Below are 15,281 nucleotides of genomic sequence, written 5' to 3'. Positions count from 1 at the left end.
TTAAACCCTTTAAAAAACCAAGATATTTCAAATATGTAGAAAAATCAGAAAATAATAGAAAATAAATGCAACTAGATCAGAATTAACAAATGTGAATTTTGCCATTTGCTTCAGGTTGCTTTGAAAGAAATTAAGTATATTTTTTATTGAAGCCCCAATTTGTATATCTCATAGTTTTCATTTCCATCCCTCATCTCACAAAGGTACACAGTACTCTAAAGATGGTGTGCAGCCCTATGAGCTATTATTCCCAAAGCTGAGACCATGAGAAGATCTACATATTGCAGAGCCTAGTTTTACAATCTGGGCAAGGGGGAGCTATTAAAAAAAATTACTAAATTCAAAATTATGCACATAAGTTTATGTTTATTTAGAAAATAAAACTTGTAACAATTGAAAAAAGTTGAAACTGAAAAATATTCCATAAATGACAAAGTTCAGAAAAATAATATTTTGTTAACTAAAGGCTCTACTCACCTCTGTAAAACTTTTTCCCTACAGTTTTGGCTGCATATTCTTTGACTGACATTTCATAAGAATGCTTTTATAATACCATTTTCTATAAAGAGAATAGAAAGGTAATTAAATTTTTTCTCCAACACAGTAGATTAAAACTTGCTTCTTTGTTTTGGATGGTTTAGAATAATTTATTTAAGTTTTACTTCATCTTGGTAATGTCTTGTAAACTTGGGGGATTGTTGTCCAATTTGGGAAAAAGTTTGATTAAATTTCCTTCATACATGAGCTGTAATATTTCAGGGTAAATCAAATTTTCTTGTACAATGACTAATCTTAAATACCCTTTGAATTGAAGACACTGATTAATCACTACCCGCATCTTCCGGTGCTGGATACCTTAGGAAATATTCATAATCACACATGATCTCTGGCCCTCCACTTGCATGTCCTGATGACAGGTGAGTTAGCACAGAGGACAGGGAGAGTGTTTCTGGAAGCCATTCCTACGTGGGGATCTGTATACAAGGGAGTGACTGAGTCACACAAATACACTCCCCTAAACCCAGACTAAATGCATCTTCAAATCCACTTTCCCCTAGTAGATCTTAAAGCTTCGCATGACTATTCTAAAGACACTGGCACCAGAGGAAAATCAACAAAGGGAAAACTGAAGTGGAAAGAGATCATAGTCTTAACTGCTTAAGGTTAAAAGATCAAAATTTTGCAAAATTTACAAAAGCATAGGACCATGAGAACAGCATGCCAGTGTTCCTCCCAGGACATTGGAAAGGGCTTATAAGAGAGAAGCCTGAAGCTGATTATTTCCACTAGTGTCACAGTAAATGCCCGTCTGATGACCACATGTACAGTGCTGTTTGCAGACCCTGCTCATCTGTCATGGTGCCTTTGTGTAAACTGGTAAAAAGGTGCTCCTCTAGGTGGACACATCTCTACGAGTGATGGCTTTATAAGCAGCAGCATCTTCATGTAAATAGCATGGTGCTACGTGCTCCAGGCCTATGACGCTCTGCGAGGAGCGAGGCTTGGCTAGCAGGGTGGGGGCCAGATTTTTTTTCTGTGTGGTTCAAGGTAGAAATCTATTTATATTTGTTTTTATGTAAAAGTGACCAGTTTTCCCCAACACCATTTATTGAATTGCTCATCTTTCATCTCTGACCTGCACTGCTAATTCTGCCAGATTTCCTTGTGTGAGAGGGTTCTTGATTCTGGCCCATGTATTAATTGGCTTATTCCTACAACATGCTGAAATCTTTTAATTTCAACTTCTAAAAAATGCCTTGATATCCATTAAATAGTTCTCCCTCTTCCTTCCTTGTCTCCTTCTCCATCTGCAAAATTGCTTGGCTCTTCTTGGCTGACACATCATACGTCCACACACATCAACTCTACTGTGATTTTGTTTGAAATGTCATTGTTTATTGATTACCTTGTGGAAAAAAATGATATCTTTTTAATAGTTTATTCTTCTATTGAAAAACGCAGTCTGTATCTCTGTTAATTTAGGTCCTTGGACCAAAATAGTAGCAGAAGAATGAAGGATTAGATTGATTAAATCAGTCTAAAATGGAGTCATTAGCCCATAAGTAGAAATATTGTGGAGGCAGAATGACTTTCAAGTAATATCTGACACTGACTCAGTTTTCTCTGCCTGGGTACAGGATGCAGCTAGGGAGAGTTTAATGTTTGTAAACACTGAACACAAGGGGAGAGATCATTATTATGTGTTATAATTCTAACACTCACTCATGGTGTAAGAATGAGAGTGTAAATACACAAAGGAGTACCAAGTTTTCCTTCTTTCTCCAATCCAAGAAGACTTTCTCTGTGTGCAAAGAGCTACCACAATGTCCTTCAGGTAACCAAGTGCCAAGGGGAATGCTGCATTCATACAACTCTGCAGAACCACCTCAGTTCCACTAAATGCTGAATTCTGGCTAGATAGTTAGAACTTACATTAGAAATAATGTCGTTCACTTCCATGAATTCATCTATAGTCAGCAATTTCAGAAATGAGTCATTTGAAAAAAAATCTTTCTCAGGCTTGCTGAAATCATGGCACAAAGGACTCATGTGTATAGAAATTCTCAAGCGTTATGTGTCTTTGAATATCATCGCTTCCCCATTCTTTCATTGATTCAACCTAGAACTCCTTTTATATGTATTTGTATCTCCTCAATTGTTCTTCATACTGTGTATTTGTATCTTTTTCTGTAGCTTTCCTTTGTTTTTGTTTTTTTTCTGAGCTATGTTGTTCTGCATGATGTCCTGGGGTTGCTACTTGAAGGACTGTGAAGGGTCAGAGATTTTACACTCCTTACCATCATTAGATTGACACAGTTTTATATATACACTGACAAGAAAACAGAAGACCTCTAGGTCAAAGACAAAGACAGCTTTTACTCACAGCAAAGCCACAGCTAGGGTAACATGGTAGCTTAGGATCAACAAGCCCTCACACCCATTGGGTGACATGGTGAGGGCCAGGCCACACCTTATATGCAGGGTGCATGCAGTGTAGGAGAAAAACCTTGAGTTTTGGCAACTCTGATCTCATATGGAAGCTTCTGGTAAACCTGCCCATCCTCTCCTCCAAAGAGAGATGTGATTTTTATTATCCCGGCACAAAAGCAAACATTTCTGGGGAGGGAAAAAAAATATGTTTCTAGGTTTATTACCTTAGAATATCTCCAGGGAGAAACATCTCAAAATCTCTCCAGGAGTCACTGTCTTTATCTTTACTTACCGATAATGTAAATACATTTTCTCCAGAGGGAGGTCCTGCATCTTTTTCCAGGGCTACCTGCTTGGATACACATTCCTGAAAAGATAGCCCTGGAACACATGCACTGTGAATGCCTGGATGTGCAGGTATGTGATAAATTCATGGAAAATTCTCTCCCAACACAGATTATCTTCACTATATATATTCTTTCTTGAGATGTTCTAATCTTTTAACCCATGAACTAAATAAATGTCTATGTAAGTCTTTCAAAATTTCATTTGTTTCTTTTAAAATCTTCCTTTTCATGTCTTCTGTTCTTGAATTAAAATTATTTTTAGAAAGCTCTCTTTAAATATGACTATTTTAAAATCCTTTTTAAATTGTTCTTGCTTTGCTAATTTCCTTTTGGTTGGATTGAGTCTCTTATTTTTCCTTTTAGATTTTTTATTTCTTTCTGTGTGGTTTTTGTTTGTTTTGGTAAAAGAATCATGTGGTCTGAGTTACAGAGGTACTTCAAAGGCCTCATGCTTGCCTCTGACAATGTCCAGGGCTTCTCCAATTCTGACTCAGTTATTTCACCAACTGTTTGGGTCTGGGATTTGTATACCAAAAGTATATTTGGACCACACATTTGTACCCACAGTTCTACCTAAAGTTTCTGCTTTCCTCTGGTTTTTTAATGCCTGTACAGAGCTAAAATGCATTGAGCACTTATTATATGGCACGTACAGTGCTAAGTGCTTTACATATATTATCTCACTTTACCCCTGCTCTAACCTTGAGATATATACATTATTAATCCCATTTTATGAATGGGAGAGTGAAGCTTGCAAAGATCAAATTATTTTCCCATAATCACAAAGCTATTAGTTGGCAGAACTAAGTTTCAAGCCCCAGGCCCCCACTCTTAATCTCTATATTGAGTGTCTTTTGAAGAGCACAAAAGGAATATATACTAAGTGAATGAATGAATGATCTAGTAAAAAATCATAAATATATAAAAGCTCCCAATATCTCCCCTCCTTACCATCTCCCAAATCCTCCCAAGGTCAGTGTCAGGATGTCCACAGCTCATCAACTCAACCATAACAACTGTGATGCTATAAAACCTGCAGGAGAGTCAGAACTACTGCTGTCCTCCCCCAAATACTTGAAGGCATTTCACAGTCTTCCCACCTGCATGCAAAATGCTATTAAAAGATTGTGCTGAGAAGCGCCACAGAGGCCAGTGCTCTCCCAGTCTGAACAGCTGCCTTCCCGCCGACATCTGCAGCCTTTATTTGTCTGGGTGATGTGGCACTTTTGAAGAGATCTGGGCTTGCAGGAAGTGACAGGCGTTGAGTGATGAGAAACATGAAATAGACCCTCATTTGAGAGCCATTATCGAGTGGGTACGATGTGACAGAATGCCTGTCCAAAAAAGCTAGTCCAGTGTCCCGGCTCTACAAATGCTGGGCAGAGCCTTCACTGCTGTGAAATTAAATTCAGTCCTTGGTGGATTTTTTGGTGACTGACTTCTAAACTAGGAATCACTCAGGCTGTAGGATTCTAATTTTCCCATTTACAGGACAGGAGGTGTGGACAGCAGAAAGGGGGTTGGTCCTTTTCCAGAGTCACAGGGGACCAGACAGGAGGCTGTTCTGGCTCTAGATGCTGTCACGATAGATAAAGGCATTTCTGATAGACTAATTCCTATGCATAAAGAGCCCTCTTTAAATGTATTTTATTAGATTTTTAAAAATTATAAGGGTAATACATGCTTGTGGTAACCTAACAAACCACTCAGATCTACCTACCTGAGATCATGCAAGTTATTTTGATTTATGTCCTTCCATACTTTTCTTTTTTTTTTTTTTTTTTAAATAATTATTTTTTATTGAAGGGTAGTTGACGCACAGTATTACATTACATTAGTTTCAAGTGTACAACACAGTGGTAGAACATTTATATACATAATTCTAGGTTCCAGCTATCACCCTACCAAGCTGTTACAATATCTTGACTATATTCCTTATGCTATACATTACATCCCGGTTACTTATTTATTTTACCATTGGAAGTGTGTCCTTTTTTTTTTTTTTTTTTTTTGTGAGGGCATCTCTCATATTTATTGATCAAATGGTTGTTAACGACAATAAAATTCTGTATAGGGGAGTCAATGCTCAATGCACAATCATTAATCCACCCCAAGCCTAATTTTCGTCAGTCTCCAATCTTCTGAGGCATAACAAACAAGTTCTTACATGGAGAACAAATTCTTACATAATGAATAAGTTACATAGTGAACAGTACAAGGGCAGTCATCACAGAAACTTTCGGTTTTGCTCATGCATTATGAACTATAAACAGTCAGTTCAAATATGAATACTCATTTGGTTTTTATACTTGATTTATATGTGGATGCCACATTTCTCTCTTTATTATTATTATTTTTAATAAAATGCTGAAGTGGTAGGTAGATGCAAGATAAAGGTAGAAAACATAGTTTAGTGTTGTAAGAGAGCAAATGTAGATGATCAGGTGTGTGCCTGTAGACTATGTGTTAATCCAAGCTAGACAAGGGCAATAAAACATCCACATATGCAGAAGATTTCTCTCAGAACAGGGGGGGTGGGGTTCTAAGCCTCACCTCTGTTGATCCCCAATTTCTCACCTGATGGCCCCCCTGCGACTGTGCCTGTCTTAGGTTGTTCCTCCCTTGAGGAATCTTACCCGTCTCTGGCTAACCAGTCATCTTCCGGAGCCATACAGGGAAATGTGAAGTTGGTAAGTGAGAGAGAAGCCTTATTGTTTGAAAAGGTTAGCTTTTTACTTCTTTGCATATTTATGCCCTGTGGCTTCTATGCCCAGCATTTGTCTTGAGGTATCTTTACCACTTGGAGGAGTTATGATACTCGGTAAATTTGATATGAGGCACGAATTCTATTTAAGGGTTGTAATTAGGAAGGAAGAAGAAAAGCTATAGAAGTAGCAGGCGGAAGAAAACATGGGAAGATTGATTATTTCTTTGACAAATCTTCTTGTAGAGTAACTTCAGCATATATAGGTTTTAAGCTACTACTTAAATTGCGCACACACATTAACATAATAGGAGTATAGTTACATAACCAAAGCATATCTGTAATTACCAGCCATCTCCAGTGAAACCAAGAAAACCATTAAGGCACCTTAGGCATTTGTGAAAACTTATCTATGATATGGTGGATATTGTCCAACTGAACTTGAACAGTCTGAGAGAAATCAGACAAATTAAAACAACCCATTCCTGGGGACTGTTCACATGCCATATGTTCTTTTAACAGTAAATAGTCTGTAGTTGTAAGAGTTTGGAGTGCTACAATTTGCACTTCTCCAAATTCTTTGTTGAGTTCCAACAGTATAGATCCAGTCAAATTTCTTGTTTTACTGTGTGCACAGGCCAGCTTAGATATCTCCTTCCTCATTCCCATGGCAAGTCCAGGAACTGGTGGGATGAGTGCATCTACAGCTGTAGCAGTGCGTGGATTTTTGTTGGGATTTTTTGATGATCATCTTCTGGCATGAGTCTTCCAGAGAGTGCAGATGTTGGAAGTTCTTTTTCATATCGTATCTTAGTTCATTTTCGGGGTAGCCCAATTAGGCTTTGATCCTCTGTATAAACACAAACAGACCCTTTGCCTACACTTTTATATGCCCTTTATACCCTTGTGTAGAACTCGTTGGAGGTTACCACACAGGAACTGCCCTTTTTTTTTTTTTTTTGCTTTGTTTTTGGTATCACTAATCTACACTTACATGACGAATATTATGTTTACTAGGCTCTCCCCTATACCAGGTCCCCCCTATAAACCCCTTTACAGTCACTGTCCATCAGCATAGCAAAATGTTGTAGAATCACTACTTGCCTTCTCTGTGTTGTACAGCCCTCCCTTTTCTCCTACCCCCCATGCATGTTAATCTTAATACCCCCCTACTTCTCCCCCCCTTATCCCTCCCTACCCACCCATCCTCCCCAGTCCCTTTCCCTTTGGTACCTGTTAGTCCATTGTTGAGTTCTGTGATTCTGGTGCTGTTTTGTTCCTTCAGTTTTTCCTTTGTTCTTATATTCCACAGATAAGTGAAATCATTTGGTATTTCTCTTTCTCCGCTTGGCTTGTTTCACTGAGCATAATACCCTCCAGCTCCATCCATGTTGCTGCAAATGATTGGATTTACCCTTTCCTTATGGCTGAGTAGTATTCCATTGTGTATATGTTCCACATCTTCTTTATCCATTCATCTATTGATGGACATTTAGGTTGCTTCCAATTCTTGGCTATTGTAAATAGTGCTGCGATAAACATAGGGGTGCATCTGTCTTTCTCAAACTTGATTGCTGCGTTCTTAGGGTAAATTCCTAGGAGTGCAATTCCTGGGTCAAATGGTAAGTCTGTTTTGAGCATTTTGATGTACCTCCATACTGCTTTCCACAATGGTTGAACTAACTTACATTCCCACCAGCAGTGTAGGAGGGTTCCCCTTTCTCCACAGCCTCGCCAACATTTGTTGTTGTTTGTCTTTTGGATGGCAGCCATCCTTACTGGTGTGAGGTGATACCTCATTGTAGTTTTAATTTGCATTTCTCTGATAATTAGCGATGTGGAGCATCTTTTCATGTGTCTGCTGGCCATCTGTATTTCTTTTTTGGAGAACTGTCTGTTCAGTTCCTCTGCCCATTTTTTAATTGGGTTATTTGTTTTTTGTTTGTTGAGGCATGTGAGCTCCTTATATATTCTGGATGACAAGCCTTTATCGGATGTGTCATTTTCAAATATATTCTCCCATACTGTAGGGATCCTTCTTGTTCTATTGATGGTGCCTTTTGCTGTACAGAAGCTTTTCAGCTTAATATAGTCCCACTTACTCATTTTTGCTGTTGTTTTCCTTGCCCGGGGAGATATGTTCAAGAAGAGGTCACTCATGTTTATGTCTAAGAGGTTTTCGCCTATGTTTTCTTCCAAGAGTTTAATGGTTTCATGGCTTACATTCAGGTCTTTGATCCATTTTGAGTTTACTTTTGTATATGGGGTTAGACAATGGTCCAGTTTCATTCTCCTACATGTAGCTGTCCAGTTTTGCCAGCACCACCTGTTGAAGAGACTGTCATTTCCCCATTGTATGTCCATGGCTCCTTTATCAAATATTAATTGACCATATATGTCTGGGTTAATGTCTGGATTCTCTAGTCTGTTCCATTGGTCTGTGGCTCTGTTCTTGTGCCAGTACCAAATTGTCTTGATTACTATGGCTTTATAGTAGAGCTTGAAGTTGGGGAGTGAGATCCCCCCTACTTTATTCTCCTTTCTCAGGATTGCTTTCGCTATTCGGGGTCTTTGGTGTTTCTATATGAATTTTTGAATTATTTGTTCCAGTTCATTGAAGAATGTTGCTGGTAGTTTCATAGGGATTGCATCAAATCTGTATATTGCTTTGGGCAGGATGGTCATTTTAACGATATTAATTCTTCCTAGCCACGAGCATGGGATGAGTTTCCATCTGTTAGTGTCCCCTTTAATTTCTCTTAAGAGTGACTTGTAGTTTTCAGAGTATAAGTCTTTCACTTCTTTGGTTAGGTTTATTCCTAGGAATTTTATTTTTTTTGATGCAATTGTGAATGGAGTTGTTTTCCTGATTTCTCTTTCTGTTGGTTCATTGTTAGTATATAGGAAAGCCACAGATTTCTGTGTGTTGATTTTGTATCCTGCAATTTTGCTGTATTCCGATATCAGTTCTAGTAGTTTTGGGGTGGAGTCTTTAGGGTTTTCTATGTACAGTATCATGTCATCTGCAAATAGTGACAGTTTAACTTCTTCTTTACCAATCTGGATTCCTTGTATTTCTTTATTTTGTCTGATTGCCGTGGCTAGGACCTCCAGTACTATGTTAAATAACAGTGGAGAGAGTGGGCATCCCTGTCTAGTTCCCGATCTCAGCGGAAATGCTTTCAGCTTCTCGCTGTTCAATATAATGTTGGCTGTGGGTTTATCATAGATGGCCTTTATTATGTTGAGGTACTTGCCCTCTATTCCCATTTTGCTGAGAGTTTTTAACATGAATGGATGTTGAACTTTGTCAAATGCTTTTTCAGCATCTATGGAGATGATCATGTGGTTTTTGTCTTTCTTTTTGTTGATGTGGTGGATGATGTTGATGGACTTTCGAATGTTGTACCATCCTTGCATCCCTGGGATGAATCCCACTTGGTCATGGTGTATGATCCTTTTGATGTATTTTTGAATTCGGTTTGCTAATATTTTATTGAGTATTTTTGCATCTACGTTCATCAGGGATATTGGTCTGTAGTTTTCTTTTTTGGTGGTGTCTTTGCCTGGTTTTGGTATTAGGGTGATGTTAGCTTCATAGAATGAGTTTGGGAGTATCCACTCCTCCTCTATTTTTTGGAAAACTTTAAGGAGAATGGCTATTATGTCTTCCCTGTATGTCTGATAAAATTCCGAGGTAAATCCATCTGGCCAGGGGGTTTTGTTCTTTGGTAGTTTTTTGATTACCGCTTCAATTTCGTTGCTGGTAATTGGTCTGTTTAGATTTTCTGTTTCTTCCTGGGTCAATCTTGGAAGGTTATATTTTTCTAGGAAGTTGTCCATTTCTCCTAGGTTTCCCAGCTTGTTAGCATATAGGTTTTCATAGTATTCTCCAATAATTCTTTGCATTTCTGTGGGGTCCGTCGTGATTTTTCCTTTCTCATTTCTGATACTGTTGATTTGTGTTGACTCTCTTTTCTTCTTAATAAGTCTGGCTAGAGGCTTATCTATTTTGTTTATTTTCTCGAAGAACCAGCTCTTGGTTTCATTGATTTTTGCTATTGTTTTATTCTTCTCAATTTTATTTATTTCTTCTCTGATCTTTATTATGTCCCTCCTTCTGCTGACCTTAGGCCTCATCTGTTCTTCTTTTTCCAATTTCGATAATTGTGACATTAGACCATTCATTTGGGATTGCTCTTCCTTTTTTAAATATGCTTGGATTGCTATATACTTTCCTCTTAAGACTGCTTTTGCTGTGTCCCACAGAAGTTGGGGCTTAGTGTTGTTGTTGTCATTTGTTTCCATATATTGCTGGATCTCCATTTGGATTTGGTCATTGATCCATTGATTATTTAGGAGCGTGTTGTTAAGCCTCCATGTGTTTGTGAGCCTCTTTGCTTTCTTTGTACAGTTTATTTCTAGTTTTATGCCTTTGTGGTCTGAAAAGTTGGTTGGTAGGATTTCAATCTTTTGGAATTTTTTGAGGCTCTTTTTGTGGCCTAGTATGTGGTCTATTCTGGAGAATGTTCCATGTGCACTTGAGAAGAATGTATATCCCGCTGCTTTTGGATGTAGAGTTCTATAGATGTCTATTAGGTCCATCTGCTCTACTGTGTTGTTCAGTGCTTCCGTGTCCTTCCTTATTTTCTGCCCAGTGGATCTATCCTTTGGGGTGAGTGGTGTGTTGAAGTCTCCTAGAATGAATGCATTGCAGTCTATATCCCCCTTTAGTTCTGTTAGTATTTGTTTCACATATGCTGGTGCTCCTGTGTTGGGTGCATATATATTTAGAATGGTTATATCCTCTTGTTGGACTGAGCACTTTATCATTATGTAGTGTCCTTCTTTATCTCTTGTTACTTTCTTTGTTTTGAAGTCTATTTTGTCTGATATTAGTACTGCAACCCCTGCTTTCTTCTCACTGTTGTTTGCTTGAAATATGTTTTTCCATCCCTTGACTTTTAGTCTGTACATGTCTTTGGGTTTGAGGTGAGTTTCTTGTAAGCAGCATATAGATGGGTCTTGCTTTTTTATCCATTCTGTTACTCTGTGTCTTTTGATTGGTGCATTCAACCCATTAACATTTAGGGTGACTATTGAAAGATATGTACTTATTGCCATTGCAGGCTTTAAATTCGTGGTTACCAAAGGTTCAAGGTTAGCCTCTTTAGTATCTTACTGCCTAACTTAGCTCACTTATTGAGCTGTTATATACACTATCTGGAGATTCTTTTCTTCTCTCCCTTCTTGTTCCTCCTCCTCGATTCTTCATATGTTGGGTGTTTTGTGCTGTGCTCTTTCTAGGAGTGCTCCCATCTAGAGCAGTCCCTGTAGGATGTTCTGTAGAGGTGGTTTGTGGAAAGCAAATTCCCTCAGCTTTTGTTTGTCTGGGAATTGTTTAATCCTACCGTCATATTTGAATGATAGTCGTGCTGGATACAGTATCCTTGGTTCAAGGCCCTTCTGTTTCATTGTATTAAATATATCATGCCATTCTCTTCTGGCCTGTAGGGTTTCTGTTGAGAAATCTGACATTAGCCTGATGGGTTTCCCTTTATATGTGACCTTTTTCTCTCTGGCTGCCTTTAACACTCTTTCCTTGTCCTTGATCTTTGCCATTTTAATTATTATGTGTCTTGGTGTTGCCCTTCTTGGATCCTTTCTGTTGGGGGTTCTGTGTATTTCCGTGGTCTGTTCGATTACTTCCTCCCCCAGTGTGGGGAAGTTTTCAGCAATTATTTCTTCTAAGATACTTTCCATCTCTTTTCCTCTCTCTTCTTCTTCTGGGACCCCTATAATACGGATATTGTTCCTTTTGGATTGGTCACACAGTTCTCTTAATATTGTTTCATTCCTGGAGATCCTTTTGTCTCTCTCTATGTCAGCTTCTATGCGTTCCTGTTCTCTGATTTCAATTCCATCAATGGCCTCTTGCATTCTATCCATTCTGCTTATAAACCCTTCCAGAGTTTGTTTCATTTCTGCGATCTCCTGTCTGTCATCTGTGATCTCCTTCCTGACTTCATCCCATTTTTCTTGCATATTTCTCTGCATCTCTGTCAGCATGTTTATGATTCTTATTTTGAATTCTTTGTCAGGAAGACTGGTTAGGTCTGTCTCCTTCTCTGGTGTTGTCTCTGTGATCTTTTTCTGCCTGTAGCTTTGCCTTTTCATGATGATAGGAATAGTCTGCAGAGCTGGGACGAGTGACGGCTGGAAGGACTTCCTTTCTTGTTGGTTTGTGGCCCTCCTCTCCTGGGAGAACAGCGACCTCTAGTGGCTTGTGCTGCGCAGCTGCACGCAGACAGGGCTTCTGCTTCCTGCCCGGCTGCTATGGAGTTTATCTCCGCTGTTGCTGTGGGCGTGGCCTGGCTCGGGCCTCTGCTCCAAAATGGTGGAGTCGCGTTGGAGGGGGAGCAGCTGGGAGGCTATTTATCTCCGTAAGGGGCCTCCCTGCTCCCTGCAGCCCAGGGGTTAGGGTGCCCAGAGATCCCGGATTCCCTACCTCTGGATTAAGTGACCCGCCCTGCCCCTTTAAGACTTCTAAAAAGCACCCGCCAAAACAAAACAACGCCCACCAAAAAAAAAGAAAAAAAAATTTTTTTAATTAAAAAAAAAAAAAAAAGTTTTTAATTAAAAAAAAAGGTGGTCGTTCGTTTTTCTTTATTCTCCGGTGCCAGCCTCAGGCCTCTGCTCACCGGTCTTTCTGCCCTGTTTCCCTAGTATTGGGGTCCCTATCCCTTTAAGACTTCCAAAAAGCGCTCGCCAAAACAAAACAGCAAAAAAGCAAAAAAAAATGGTCGCGCGCTTTTCTTATGTCCTCTGTGGCCCAGCCTCCAGTGCCTGCTCACTGTTCTTGCTGCCCTGTTTTCCTAGTATCGAGCGCCCTGCACTCTGGCCCGGATGGCTGGGGCTGGGTGCTCGGCAGCCCTGGGCTCCGTCTCCCTCCCGCTCTGCCTGCTCTTCTCCCGCCGGGAGCTGGGGGGAGGGGCGCTCGGCTCCCGCGGGGCCGGGGCTTGTATCTTACCCCCTTCGCGAGACGCTGGGTTCTCTCAGGTGCGGATGTGGTCTGGATATTGTCCTGTGTCCTCTGGTCTTTATTCTAGGAAGAGTTGTCTTTGTTATATTTTCATAGATATATGTTGTTTTGGGAGGAGATTTCCGCTGCTCTTCTCACGCCGCCATCTTCCGCCCCTCCCCCATACTTTTCTTTATGCCTTTAAAACTCTGAACATACCTTACAGAAAATATGAGATCTTTGAAGGCAGAAGTTTTGTTGGTTTTGTTCACTATTGTATCTCTAGTTTCCCAAACAGTGCCTGATATAACTGGTATACAATAGACATGCAACAAGTAAATATTTGCCGAATATACCATTTTCATTGGTTCTAAGATGCACTTTTTTAAAAAAAGCATTTGAACATCACTGAAATTGGAATGTGTTATATGGTATCACACAACTTAAAAAGACGGTGCATTTGTTCTTTCTTAGTAGTATAAGTTAATAATGTATCATAAGGATTATACACTGGGCTTACTGAAATAGATGTAGGGTTTATTACTTTTCTTTTCCCTTTTTAAAATAGAGTCATTATATATTATTATGAGGCTTGTTATTTTGCTTAACATCATTTCACAGAGATCCTTCCATATGAATGTGTCTAGACATCACTCAGTCTTTTCCATACAGGTATACTATTTTATGGGGAAATGTAGCAAAACTTACACATCCACTTTCCTCCTTATTCACTTTTGGGTTGTTTGTAGTTTGGCTTTTCATTCTAAACAATATCGTACTATCTGTGTCTTATATCTTTATGAATTGTAGCTTTTATATCTGTAAGAAAGATTGCCCAAAGTTACTGATGATTGACAGAATCATCATTATAACTTGCAAAGACACTAACAGGTTGCTTTCCAAGTAGTTTCTAGCAATTCATACTTTTATTAGCAACATAGAATGTGTGGATTTCCTTACCTTCTTACCAGCATTGTCTATTATTTTCTTTTAACTGTTTGAATTTTTTTTGAAGAAGTTACAGGTTTATAACAAAATTTAGAGGAAGGTATAGAGATTCCCCATATACCCTCTGCCTCCAGACATGCATAACCTTCCCTATTATAAACATCACTCCCTGAAATGGAACAGTTTTTACCAAGATGAACCTACATTGGGTTTCTTATTCAAAAAATTGGGGTCATATTTTTTATTTACTCTGACAATCTTTGTATTTTAATTGCTGCATTTAAACTATTAACATTCAAAGTGTTTATTGACTGAGTTGGATTAATACCTATGATATTCAGTACTGTTTCCTACTTGTTCCTTGTTCTTGTTCCTATTTTAATTTTTCACATTTTTTTTCTGGCTTTTGTGGTTTTATTTGAGCATTTTATATGATTCTACTTTTCCTCCTTTCTTAGGATATCAGTTATAACTTCTTTTTTTTACTTTTATTAGTGATTGCCCTACAGTTTGCATGAATACATTGTCGCTATTATTATTTTGAACATATTGTTACCTGTTAGATCAATTAAAAATAAGACAAATAGGTTTTATTTTCCTTTAACATATTCCTTTGATGCTCTTCCTTTCTTTATATAAATCTGAGTTTCTGGCCTATATTGTTTTTATTCCCTATAAAGAACTTCTCTTAACATTTCTTGTAAGGCATCTTTACCGGTAACAAATTCTCTCAATTTTTATTTGTCTGAGAAAGTCATTATTTCTCCTTGACATTAAAAGGATAGTTTTTGCAGGGCAAAGAATTCTATGTTGGTGAGTGTTTTACCCCTAAACACATTAAATATTTCATTCCACTCTCTTCTTGCTTGCAGGGTTTCTCATGAAAAATTGGATAAAAATCTTATCATTGTCCTCCACAGATAAAGCTTTTTTTTTTTCTTTTTCTTTTTTTTTTTTGGTCTTGCATCTTTCAGGCTTTTCTCTTTATCTTTGATTTTCTGTAATTTGCAAATGATATGCCATGGTGTAGTTTTTTGGTTTTGTTCATTTGTTTTGTTTTGACATTTATCGTGCTTGGAATTATTTGAAATTGCAAAATTTGTGGTTTAGTGTCTGACAAAAATTACAAAAATTTGGGGAAATTCTCAGGTGTTTTTTTCAATTATTTGTTTTGTTCCTTTTCGTTTCTCTTCTTGTTCTGCTCTTCTGATTACATGTATGTTAAAACTTTTATAGTTGTTGCACAATCTGGTTTTTTTTCACTTTGTTCTCTTGGTTTTTCAGTTTTTAAGGCTAATATTTACATATCCTCTAGCTCAGAAATTCTTCC

This window comes from Manis pentadactyla, chromosome 3 (assembly GCF_030020395.1).
Source record: "Manis pentadactyla isolate mManPen7 chromosome 3, mManPen7.hap1, whole genome shotgun sequence".
NCBI lineage: Eukaryota > Metazoa > Chordata > Mammalia > Pholidota > Manidae > Manis > Manis pentadactyla.
Note: the sequence above shows the minus strand (reverse complement) of the source record.